The following is a 13,104-nucleotide window of genomic DNA, read 5'->3' as shown; positions in this document are numbered from 1 at the left end:
CATGGTGCCAAGCCTACGCTCGGATGAGCTGGCAATTAAAGTGGCTTCTAAAGTGCCAAGCTCTTTACCCGGGTACTACTGGCACCACACCCTGCCCACAACTGGAAGCTGAGGCCAGGTGTTCTAGCCTACAGTCGAGGCCCCTGAGTCCCAGGGGAAATGCTAGAGCCCAAGGACCCTTTGGCACCTGGAAGGACTGAGATTGGTGTAGAGCAGGGACCGGTACTTCTGCAGTTCTGTGGGTCTGCAGGTACTGCCTGGGGGCCTTCATAGGGCCCAGCCCCTGAAGACCGCAGAGCGTAGGAGTATTTCCTAGGGGTGGGAGGGGTGAATTCTGGGGGGGGGCAGGAATAATTGCCAGTTTGTTAGTGTAGCTTTACCAGAAAATTACAGCAAGTGACAGAAAACACAGATGGGCCCCAAGGTAATCATAGCTCAGAACTTTCATGTAATGAACTTGGGGGTAGGGAGCTTTCAACGGAGCAGGATGGCTGTCTAGGAAGAGCTTTATCCCACTGCAATCCCTCATCCTTCTACCAGGCAGGTCCCAAGGTGGACCACCCTCCTTCGCTCAGAATTACATGGGACCTGGCCAGTGCCCGGGATGACCAGGGAGTTGAAGAAGGGACTCACGAAGGGACAACAGGCCTCAACCCCTGGATGGAGGCGCAGAGCTCCATTAAGTCAGCTGGGTGGAAACAGCTCTGCACAGTCCTCCATAGGCTCCCGGAGACCAGAGCCTTGTGGAGCCTGCCCGTTTCAGACCTTCAGAACTCCACTGAAGGCTACAGGGGTGTCATATACCAATATGCAGCCCACTGCCCCCCAAAATTCAGAGGTTGCAGAGACCACGTGGAAAACACTAGCTGCGGCAAAGTGACAGCACTTCAGGGGTAACAAGGATGACCCCTCGAGCCAGCCTGGCTGGGTTCACATCAGGGCTCAGCCACTTCCTTATCAGCCTGGGTAAGGGACCTCCCCACTCTGGGCCTCAATCTCCCCATCTGTAAAATGAGGGTATATGAGTCTCCACCTCACAGATCTGTTATGAGGTCAGCTGAATTAATGCATGGAAACGTGTGCGCAATCCCTAGAGAAGTGTAAGTGCTCAGTAAATGCAGTTGCCGTTGGCATCATCATGACCCAGAACTAACTAAATTAAGCTCCTGGGCCAGGAATTAGTTTCACAGCAGTCAGATTTCCAAGGTTGTCTGAAAGAGTCCCCGGTTGATGAAAACTGGTTTCTTCCAAATGAATGAAATTCATTAAAAATAGAGCTTGCTGGAGTTAAACTTTTATACTTTCATAAACCCTTTGGTTTAATGACATTAACAAATAGGAAAAAAGGAACCCTGACTTTGTCAGAGGTCAGGATCCCATATGCCAAGGTGTGTATCAGAAAATGTAGCCACCGTAACAGTCATCGAGGTCAACACAGCAAGGAGAGAGCAGACAAGTGCCCAAATGTCCCTGCTCCCCTTTTTTCACACCCAGAGAGGAGCAGGATGAAAACAAACCCACCTAGCAAGGTTCCCCCCCCATGAAGACAACGACAGCTGCCAACAAACTGCATTTTCATGCACCGTTTTACAACCCAAGCCAGCAGTCTAGGACACGAAGAAAAGAGAGAGAACTACACACCGTCTTGTACACTTCTGGGATTCCTTGCGCACCTGACACAACATCGCTGGCCAGCCTTGGTGTCCTGGCCCTGGGGACCACTTTGCCTGAGGCAAATATGGCACCAGGTTAATGGGATCCATCCTCGGCCCACGGGCCGGCTTTCTGTAGGGAGAGCGCACATCTGCATTCAGTCTGGCAAGTCATTAACAGAATCAGAATGCAAAGTAAATTAGAAATCAGCACCAATTGTGCCCAGCTAACTCAGGATGATGATGGTGGGAAAAGACATTCCAGAGCAAGCCATTTATTTGAGAGCATTACGGTATCCAGGGTAGGTATTCAGGCCACTTTCCTGACCAGGTGAAGCTGATCATATTGACAATCCCAACTTTCTGGGAGTTTCTCAAAATTCTGAAAGACCGTCCCCTTTTGACTGCACTCTGCAGTGCACGGGGCCGTACTGCCGGGCCCCTGGGCTGCTAGGCCTCTCCGGCCTCTGAGTGCTGGCTGGGCTGGGTCAACTCCTCTGTGTCTCACCGTCAGCAGTGAGGGGGGCCGAGACAGCAAGACACAGAGGTAACTCAGCCCCAGCGCTTTGCTGTGGTGTCTGGGCGCATGCTCCAAGCAAAGAGAAGCTTCCAAGTAGAAGAAAGGAATTGTGTCCTGACTGGCCACATTTCCAGAGTAGGAAATACATCTCCTATGTAAAACAAGGTCAGAGGGGGTCGGTTTTCTTTGAAAATGGCATAGACGAAGAACTTCAGTATGTTTACAAATTTTGCATTTTATACCGAAATGCTTAACTGCTAGTTTCAGACAGAACCGGGAAGGCAAGATTGACGGTATAAAAAGGGAGTGGGGGGAAAAAATCTAGCTCATGATTTCTAGCATTTGGAGATCAGCTCATACATAGAGGGGAGAGCCCAGCATCACTGTGAGCTACAGCAGAAAGTAGGACAAGTCACAAAGAGAGTGAGGTCAGAAAAGGAGGCGAGATAGCCCCCCTCAAGTAGAAACCACAGATCACACAAGGTCTAGAAGTGCGAGTACACCGCCTAACAGAAAAGTAGGCACCCACAGTCCTGTCTACTCTCTTAATTGACAGGGAAGTGACCTGAAGCATGACCTTATGCTAATAAGCCACATCAACTGGTGTGAAGAAGTTAGAGAGTTCAGGCGTTCACACACTAAGTTCGTCTGCTTGTATTTTCATATACCACAGACTACGGAGCTCTAGATCTAAGTTAAAAGAGGATCAAGGGTAGAAAAGTCCCTTCATGGGTGTTACTTGGGCCTGGACAGCCAGAAAGTTCATGGGGTCTCACTGCAACTCTGAAATTCGGCTATTCCCTTATTCCACTGAGAGGTTCTTTAAAAAAGGGCTTTTAGAACCTCAAACTGGAAACAAGACTATCTTCAAGAAATCAACTCTGAGCAGAAATGTCACTTTACTGTTATTTCATTCCTCATCCTTTAGCCAAAATTCTGATGGAATCTGTTCCTAAGATTCCTTTTTTCCCCTCAACCAACTATAAAAAAATAAAGTAAATGGAACCATCCGTAAAAACAGGTTGTGGGGAAGCTACTCAGAACCACACACAGAAATTAAACCATTAACAGCCAAACTCGAAAATCAACAGAGGGTAGCCGAAAGCCCTCTGCAGTTAAAGAATAAAAATGATTTCAGGTCTGAAAGAAGGATCAGGCATGAAATAATTTGTCATGTTATGCACAAGAGAATCAGGCTAAAGGGCAGAGAGGAATTCCAACTGGAAGGCAGGTTGCTGAAATCATGCAGCAAGGAGTGGCTTAGTATCCCCAAAAGCAGTTAGGATCCCGTTCTCACAAACCTACACCGCTCTTGTATTTCGAAAGTGACGACCAGCACTTAACAGCTGGTCTGTTAAAGGTGACAAAAGCTTTAGGTCATGCTTATGACCCATATCTGAAAAGACCTATCTATTTTCAGAAAGGAAAAGCAGAGTAAACCTGCTCTCTTTGGGTCTTAAGTGTATGAGAAGCAGCAGCTAAGGGCCGTCTCTGACTGGAAAGAATAAATAATATCCTACCTCAGATAACAGCTACTTTGCCAGTGGTGGGTCCCGGTGCCAACGTCTTCTCTGGTCTCTTGACCTGGGGCAGAGTGACTACGGCCAGAGGCCACCTCCAGGTCAGCAAGCCCTCCCTGGAGCGCCGGAACAAGCCAGCGAGGAGCGGCCTGGATGGTGTATTTTGGGATGCCAGCCTTAGGGCCCCCGGTTTAAAGGAATGCAGGCTGGCATTAGTAAAGATAAAACCAAAAGGAAGGCCCGAGACTGTTTCAGACCAGGCTCCTGAGCGTACACTCCTGGGAAGAGCAACCACGCTGAAGCAAGCCTGCTCTCCAGGGAGACGCTGAGCACATGCTACACAGCAGCCCCAGCCAGGGCGGGCGGGAAGAGAGGGGCCAGCACAGCTCCAGACCCTGCAGGGCAGGCACCTACACAGGAGCGGGGCACCAGAGCCGAATCGTTTACAACGGGCCAAAGTCCTAGCTCCGCTTCTAAAGACAGCACTTACGATGTCTACCTAGCACCCTGCCACAGAAGAACGATTTTGGTGTCTAACAGGCTTTATAAAATGAATTAAGTATTACTGGAGGTTGCAGGAGTGGTATCACCCTCTTTCCTAGAAAACACACAAGAGGCCCTGACTAAACCAGACAGTACACTCACTGTGGGGGTGAGGCAGAAGAAACACCAACGTGGCACTCGGGGGGCTGGGTTCGAGTCCACCATGTCGTGTACTTGCTGTACGACATGCGCAAATTTACTCATGACCTGCAACTATGCGATTATTGCAATGAGAAGACACATAGGAAACACCTTGTACATTTTAACATCCTGAACAAACATGCTCCTGACTCCTAAACTCACGGAGTAAAGGTGGCCCCCAGAAAGGAGCTGGGAAAGGAACTAAACATGGCAGCCAGGCGGGCCTCGTTAAGGGCCAGTCGCGTTTCAGTACATTTGGTAAAAAGACCAAACGTATGACTTTATAGCCACACCTCATATATCAAATGCCATCCAGTACCAGACTCGGCTAAGACTGGGATGTAAGGCGATGAATGAAGTAGACATGGTTTCTGACCTTGTGGAGCTCACAGCCTAGATGGGGAGACTGATAATAAACAAAGAAACACAAAAATTAAATGATTAGAATTGTGATAACGAAAGAAACAATCATTGTAAAACCACACAGTGGTGGCCTGTATAAAGGATAAGCCTCGCGTGAAGCTTTAATTCAAAGTCAAAACAATTCAAACCACTATGTTGGCCACAAGACACACAACCTGGCCCAGGGCAGCTACTAGTTTCTGACTCCTGAGTTTTACATTATTACCATAAAAAATTACATATAATAATGAATATGACAGATAAGGTACCCAGCTAAATATAAAGTCAGGAATCTGGTGTGTGTATAATTTTTTTAAGATTTATTTATTTTATATTGAGAGAGAGAGAGAGAGAGAGAGAGAGAGAGGGAAACCATGAGCAGGAGGGACAGAGGAAGAGGGAGAAAGAAAATCCCAAGCAGACTCCACATTGAGCATAGAGCCCAAAGTGGGGCTCGATCTCACAACCCGAGTTGATACCAAGAGTTGGACACTTAACCAACTGTGCCACCAGGTGCTCCAAGAATCCAGGGTGTTGAAAAGTAGCTGGCAGGACCCAAACCAGAGTATGTAATAGGAACTGTGCATAGGTATCAGCTTCAGAAACAAGAAGAAAACACAGTAAACACTGTACTCAAACTTGGGCACAATTACTCACTATACCTGCTGTAGTATAAATTTACTACACAAACATTTACTGAGCACCTACTGTGTGTCAATTGTTCCAGGTTTTGTGGTACAACGAGCAAATGGTAAGCAAACTGTTGTCCTCATGGAGATGACATATCAATGGGAGAGACAAACAATAAAAAAGATAAGCAAATAAAATGCACATCAAAAGGATTCTAAGACAATGGAGGAATGGGAGGCACCACGAATCCATCTCCCTACCTACTCAATAATTGCACTCACAGAATCTGTCCTGTATAACCGCATATTTTAGAGCTCTGGAGTCTACTGAAGGCTTGCAAGTTCCCTGAGAAGGCCTAGTTGGCAAGTTGTGGTTAATTTCAGTCAATTTCAGCTGCAAACACAGTAGTAGCTACACAACCTCCACCCCAGGGGCATACATGTGGCCGCCATGCTGCAGCAACTTGCTGGAATGAGGCAAAAAAGACCCTGTCCTCTAAATATCAGGGATGTGTGTCTGACTGCTCATTGCTGCTTCTGATCAGAGAGGTGCAGACAGAGGTGGGCAGCCAGTGTGGCTGCACCCCCTCCATTGTAGCAAGCCTCTCCACCTCCGGATGAGGTGGCTGCCAGGGTAATTACAGGGCTGGCAGCATTTTATCCTCCCTTCATTTCCCTCTTTTTCTCCTTTTAGGAGCCAGTAATTAAAGAGTAGTACATTCAAAAGCAATTGAATACATGGGAAAGATTAGAAAGTGACCATGAATGTCCAGGAAAAGGCACATGCTCAGAAAAGACCTGAGAAGACCTTAATTAAGTTCATAGATCAGACTGCTCCTAGGCACAAAGACAGCCTACAAAAATAAATATGCCAATTAGTTAGTTAACAAAAAACAGCAAACACTAGGGAATGGAGAAAATCTGATTCCAGAGTTACCATATTATTAGATTAAAATGTCCAGTTTTCAAGAAAAAAGTCAAAAGGCATACAAACAAATAGGAAACCATGGCCCATTCAAAGAAACTGTCCCTGTGAAAGAACTACAGATTTGCCTGACAAGATATTAAAACAACTGTCTAAAGCTGCTCAGAAAACTAAAGACAGACCTAGAGAAAATCAAGCAAATAATGTATAAAAAGAATGGAAATACCAAGAATGAGACAGAAAACCTAAAAAGAAAGCAAAAGGAAACACTGGAGTTGAAAAGAATAACAGAAATGAAAAATTCACTATGGCGATTCAAAGGCAGATTTAAGCATGCAGATGACAGAATCAGCGAACCTGAAGACAGGGCAATGGAAAGTACTGAATCTAAGAAATGAGGGAAAAAGCTTGAAATGAAAGTGAACAGAATGTAAGGGACCCACAAGACATATCAAGCCAACCAGCATATATTGTAGAAGCTTCAAAAACAGGAGACAGAGAGAGAGGCAGAGAGAATACTTGAATTAGTGGCTGAAAGCTTCTCAACTTTGCTGAAAGACAAAAAAAACTCAATGAACTCCAGGTAACATGAACTCAAAGAGACCCATACCAAGACATATTAAAATCAAACTTTCTAAAGGCAAATACAGAGAACCTTGAAAGCTGGAAAAGTGACTTGTCACACACAAGAGATCTCAATAAGATTATCAACACATTTCTCATCACATATAAGGCAGTGGACAATATATTCAAAGTGCTAAAAGAAAAAACTGTCAACCAAAAATCTTGTATCTGGCAAAACTGTCCTTCAAAAGTGAGGGAAAAATTAAGACATTCCCAGATAAACAAAAGCTAAGATAGCTGATCACTACATCTGCTCTGCAAGAAATGTCACGGGAGTCCTACAAGGTGAAATGAAAAGACACTAGACAGTAGCTCCAAGCCATGTGGAGAAATAAAGATTTCAATAAAGGTAAATACATGCAAAAATATAAATACTAGAATTATTATAACAACAGTTTGTAACTCCACTTTGTTTTCTACATATTTAAAAGACTAACTCATTTTTAAAAACCAATTTTTAGTTTAAAAGCTAATATTATTGTAACTTTGGTCTGTAACTCCAAATCTTTTTTCCTACATAATTTCTTTTAAAGATTTTTATTTGAGAGAGAGTGTGAGTGCACAAGTCGGGGGGAGAAGCAGAGGGAGAAGCAGGCTCCCCACTGAGCAGGGAGCCCAACATGGGGCTCGATCCCAGAACCCTGAGATATGACCCAAGCGGAAGGCAGACACTCAACCAACTAAGCCACCCACAGACCCCATTTCCCATAATTTAGGAGACTATTGCATTTAAAATTATTATTAGTTTAGCCTTTGGGGCACACAATGTATAAAGACGTAATTTTGTGATATCAACAACCAAAGGGATGGAGACAGAGCTGTAAAAGGAGAATTTTTGTCTGTTATTGAAGTTAAGCTGGTATAAAGTCAAATTACAATGTTATAACATTAGGATGTTAAACAATCCTGATGGTAACCACAAAGAAAATAACTATAGAACATACACAAAAGGAAATGAAAAGAGAATCAAAACATTTCACTACAAAAAAATCAACTAAATGTAAAAGACAATAATAAAGGAAATGGCGGGGGGAAGCAGAGAACAAATAGCACAACTGTAGAAGTAAGTCCTTCCTTACCCGTAATTACTTTAAACATAAATGGATTAAACTCTGCAAAGGACAGAATTTGGCAGAATAGATAAAAATCACATGATCAACTATATGCTGCCTACAAGAGACTCACTTGAGATCCAAAGACACAAACAGGTTGAAAGTGAAAGGATGGAAAAAGATACTCCGTGCAAACAGTAAGAGAGGGCAGGGGTAGCTACACTAGTATCAGACAAAATGGACTTTAAATATGTGAAGTAAAAACTGACAGATCTGAAGGCAAAACAGTCCTATAAGAGTAGTTGGAGACTTCAATATCCCACTCATAATAATGGAAAGAACAACCAAAATAAGGAAATAAAGGACTTAACACAATAAACCAACTAGGTCTAACAGACATATAAAACACTATCCAACAACAACAGCATACACATTGTTCTGAACTACACATGGGACGATTTCCAGGATATACATATGTTAGGCCACAAGTTCTCAAATTAGTGTCAATATTTAAAAGACAGATATCGGGCGCCTGGGTGGCTCAGTTGGTTAAGCGACTGCCTTCGGCTCAGGTCATGATCCTGGAGTCCCGGGATCGAGTCCCGCATCGGGCTCCCTGCTCGGCGGGGAGTGTGCTTCTCCCTCTGACCCTCTTCCCTCTTGTGCTCTCTGTCTCTCATTCTCTCTCTCTCAAATAAATAAATAATAAATAAAATCTTTAAAAATAAAGAGATACTATTAAAAAATAAATAAAATAAAATAAAAGACAGATATCATACAAACTACCTTCTGTGACCACAATAGGATATAGTTGAAAATCAATAACAAGAGATATTAGAAAATACTTAGAGATAAATAAAAAGAAAAATATAATACACCAAACTTACGGTATATAACAAAAAGAGTGCTAAGGGGGAAATTCATAGCTATAAATATGTATATTATAAAACAAGAAAGATCTCAATGACCTAATTCCACAATTTAAAAAACTAGAAAAAGAACAAACTAAAGTCAAAGCTAGCAGAGCGATGCCTGGGTGGCTCAGTCAGTTAAGTGCCTGCCTTCAGCTCAGGTCATGATCCCAGGGTCCTGGGATCGAGCCCCACATCGGACTCCTTGCTCGGCAGCGAGCCTGCTTCTCCCTCTGCCTATCACTTCCCCTGCTTGTGCTCTCTCTCTCTGGCAAATAAATAAATAAAATCTATTTTAAAAAAAGATTAGAACAGAGATAAATGAAACAGAATAGAAAAAGAAATCAATGAAACCAAAAGTTGATGCTTTGAAAAGGTCAACAAAATTGACAAACCTTTAGCTAGATGGACTAAAAAAGAGAGGAAAAAAAGACAAATTACTAAGTTCAGAAAAGAAAGTGAGGATGTTACTACTGACTCTACAGAAATAAAAAGGATTATGAGAGTACTATGAACATTATACACCAACAAATTGGATAACCTAGATGAAATCGACATATTCCTAGAAACACAAAACCTACCAAAACTTAATCACTAAGATACAGAACATCTGAATAGACCAATAACTACTAAAGAGACTGAATCCATAATAAAAAATGTCAGCAAAGGAAAGTCCTGGAGGCACATGGGTGGCTCAGTCAGCTGAGCATCCAACTCTTGATTTTGGCTCAGGTCATGATCTCAGGGTCATGAGACTGTGCCCCATGTCAGGTTCCACACTCAGTGTAGAGCCTGCTTAAGATTCTCTCTCTCTCCCTTTACCTCTCCCTGCTGCTTGTGCATGCCCCCCACCTCTAAAAAAAGAAAAAGAAAAAAGTCCCAGATCCAGTGGATTTACTAATGAATCCTACCAAACCTTTAAAGAAGAACTAATACCATGCCTTCTTAAACTTTTCCAAAAAATTATAGAGAATACTTCCTAACTCATTCAAAGAGATCAGCACTACCCTGATACCAAGAAAAAAACAAAAAAACAACTACAGACCAACAGCCCTTTTGAAAACTGATGCAAAAATCCTCAACAAAATAACAAACTGAACTCAGCAGCATATTAAAAAAAATGACCAAATGGGAGATGTCCCTAAAATGCAATATTGGAATAAGGCAAGTTAATAAAAGGCATCTAAATTGGAAAGAAGTAAGTAAAATGATCTCCATTTGCAGATGATATGATCTTATACATAGGAAACCCTAAAGACTACACAAAAAGGTGTGAGAATAGATAAATACAGCAAAGTAGCAAAATACAAAGTCCACATACAAAAATCAGTTGGTATTTCTATGTGCAAAAAATGACCAATCTGAGAAGGAAATTACAAAAACAATTCCACTTACAATACAGCTGAAAAAATTAAATACTTAGTAACTTAACCAAGGAGGTAAAGACTTGTAAAACGAAAACTACAAAATACTCCTGAAAGAAATTAAACAAGACATAAGTAAACGGAAACACATCCCATATTCACGGAGTGGAACACTTAATATTATTAAAATGTCAATACTACCCAACGTGCTCTACAGATTCAATGCAATCCCTATCAAAATCCCAGAGACATTTTGCAGAAACAGGAAAACTCATCCTAAAATTCATATGGAATCTCAAATGTCTCCAAATAGCCAAAAACAATCTTGAAAAGAACAAAGCCGGAAGACTCCTATTTCCCAACTTTGAAACTTCCTACAAAGCTACAGTAATCAAAACAGTGTGTTTTGGGCATAAAGACAGACATATAGACCAGTGGAACACAACAGTAAGTCCAGAAATAAACCCTTCTATATGTGGTCAAATGATTTCTGACAAGGGTACCAAGATCATTCAATGGGGAAAGGACAGTCTTTTCAACAGATGGTGCTGGATATCCACATGCAAAAGAACAAAGCCGGACCCTTACCTTATACAAAAGTTACCTCAAAATGGGTCAAGGACCTAATTGTAAGACCTCAAACAATAAAACTCTTTGAAGAAAACATAGGGCAAAAGCTTCACAACATTGGATTTAGCAACGATTTCTAGGATATGACTCCAAAGGCACAGACAACAAAAGAAAAGGTAGACAAACCGAACTTCATGAAAATTTAAAAAATTTGTGCATTAAAGGACACTATCCACAGAATAAAAAGGCAACTTACAGAATAGGAGAAACTATTTTTAAATTATATATCTAATAAGGGATCAATATCCAGAATATATAGAAAACTCATAGAACTCAAAAACAAAACAAAAACAAACAACCCGACTCAAAAGTGGGCAAAGGACTTGAATAGACATCTCTCAACAGGAGGCACACAAATGGCCAATAAGTACATGAAAGGATGCTCAAGATCACTACCTACTGGTGAAATGCAAATGAAAACTATGAGATACTACCTCACATCCTTTAGGATGACTACTACCAAAAAAGCAAAACATAACAAGTGTTTGGGAGGATGCAGAGAAATTGAAACCCTTGTGCACTGTGGGTGGGAATGTAAAATAGTAGAGATGCTGAAAAAAACAGTATAAAGGTTCCTCGAAAAATTAAAAATAGAATTACCATATGATCTAGCAATTTCACTTCTGGATGTATACTCCAAAAAACGGAAAACAGGGTTCAAAGAGATATGTGCACACCATGCTCATAGAAGCATATATTCACCATAGATAAAACATGGAAGCAACCAAAGTGTCCATCAACCAATGAACGATAAGCAAAAGAGAGCATATACACAAAAGAATATTATTCAGTCTTAAAAAGGAAGGAAATTCTGCTATATGCTACAACATGGATGAACCTTGCAGACATAATGGGTAAGTGAAATAAGCCAGTCACAAGAGGACAAGTACTTTATGATTCCACTTATATGAAATATTTAGAGCAGTCAAATACTTAAGAGACAAAAAGTAGAATTGCAGTTGCCAGGGGCTGGGGTGGGAGCAGGAAGGGATGGGAGTTATATTTTATTGGGTACAGAGTTCCAGGTTTGCAAGATAAAAGAGTTTTGGAGATGTATGATAGTGATGGAGGCACAACACTACGAATGTATCTAACACCACTGAGCTGTACGCTTCAAAACGGTTAAATGGTAAACTTTGTGGGGCACCTGGCTGGCTCAGTCAGTGAAGCATGTGACTCTTGATCTCAGGGTTTTGAGTTCGAGCCCCGTGTTGGGTGTAGAGATTACTTAAAAATAAAATCTTAAAAAAAAAAAAAGATGGTAAACTTTATTGTGTGTATTTTATCACAAAAAGAAAAAATAAGTATGTCATTCACAAAGGATTAAACACTAAATGCTGCCCAATTTCATGTACGCTCATGGCTGAAATCAGATTATCTTAAATTCTAACAAATGACTGTCTTAGTTTCCTCATGGATTTAGATAAATCATCTGCCCCTGTTCACTGTCTCTCTTAGACAATCTGCCTTACTGTAATTAGTTTAGGATGATGCTTCACCCTGAATTCCAAGTTATTTTTAGAACTGAAAAACATTATTGTGAAATTTAACTAGGAAATGCCCTTTATTCTGAAGCAGTTTTTACAATGTTTGTACTTAAAACTTGTAGTGCACTGACTTTTATGCCAGAAAACATAAAGGAAGGAATTTTACAAACTGAAAGGGCAAAAGCAGAAGGAAAGCAGTATAACCTGAGAGGGGTTTTCCATCGCCAACTTCTAAGCTTTTGTTTAAAAATAGCCTAGCGAGTGCCTGATCACTTTATTTTCAGTGTCCTAGCAAATTGCTCCCTGAGACATAGCCATGTCTCCTCAGGACAGGCCCACAGTAGGGAGTCAAAAAATTTTATTTCAACCACTCTTAGATTTCCCACCTTTCCCCAAACATATTTTCCCTCTTATTTCTCTCTCAGAGCCCTTCAGGCTTAAAAAATATATATTTGACAAATTCCAGAATATATATTAAAAGGAAAAACACTTGCAATTGAAAACTTCCTTTATACATTCACTGTATTTGTTGTGAGTGTGTAACAGTACAAGGGCTATCTCTTACACTGCATTAAAATATACACTGTTACATAATGAAGCTTTTTTTTTTCCTGGTGATATAAAAGTTAATAAGCTTAACCACAGAATGAGGTAAAAGCAAACAAATTTTAGAGACAATTTTAGGAGTCAAGAAATGAAACAGT

At 41.5% G+C, this 13,104-nt stretch overlaps 1 protein-coding gene across 4 annotated transcripts in view; it reads right to left on the bottom strand.

Annotated features, from left to right (window-relative positions):
- Positions 1–13,104, bottom strand: part of DHRS7B (dehydrogenase/reductase 7B) — a 60,058-nt gene that overhangs the window by 23,677 nt on the left and 23,277 nt on the right. The window contains exon 1 of one of the 4 annotated variants that reach the window (XM_073881829.1): positions 3,693–3,928. The exons of 2 other annotated variants lie outside the window; for them this stretch is intronic. The gene's annotated coding sequence lies outside the window, so the exon portion shown is untranslated. Of the gene's footprint in view, positions 1–1,641; positions 1,664–3,692; positions 3,929–13,104 lie in introns of those variants that run through there. One more of the 4 variants, XM_025864074.2, reaches the window with a different exon arrangement.

Source organism: Callorhinus ursinus, unplaced genomic scaffold, assembly GCF_003265705.2.
Source record: "Callorhinus ursinus isolate GAN/ISIS: 27379988/994484 unplaced genomic scaffold, GSC_fseal_2.0 scaffold43, whole genome shotgun sequence".
Taxonomy (NCBI): domain Eukaryota; kingdom Metazoa; phylum Chordata; class Mammalia; order Carnivora; family Otariidae; genus Callorhinus; species Callorhinus ursinus.
Note: the sequence above shows the minus strand (reverse complement) of the source record. Positions and strands in the feature narration are given on the sequence as shown.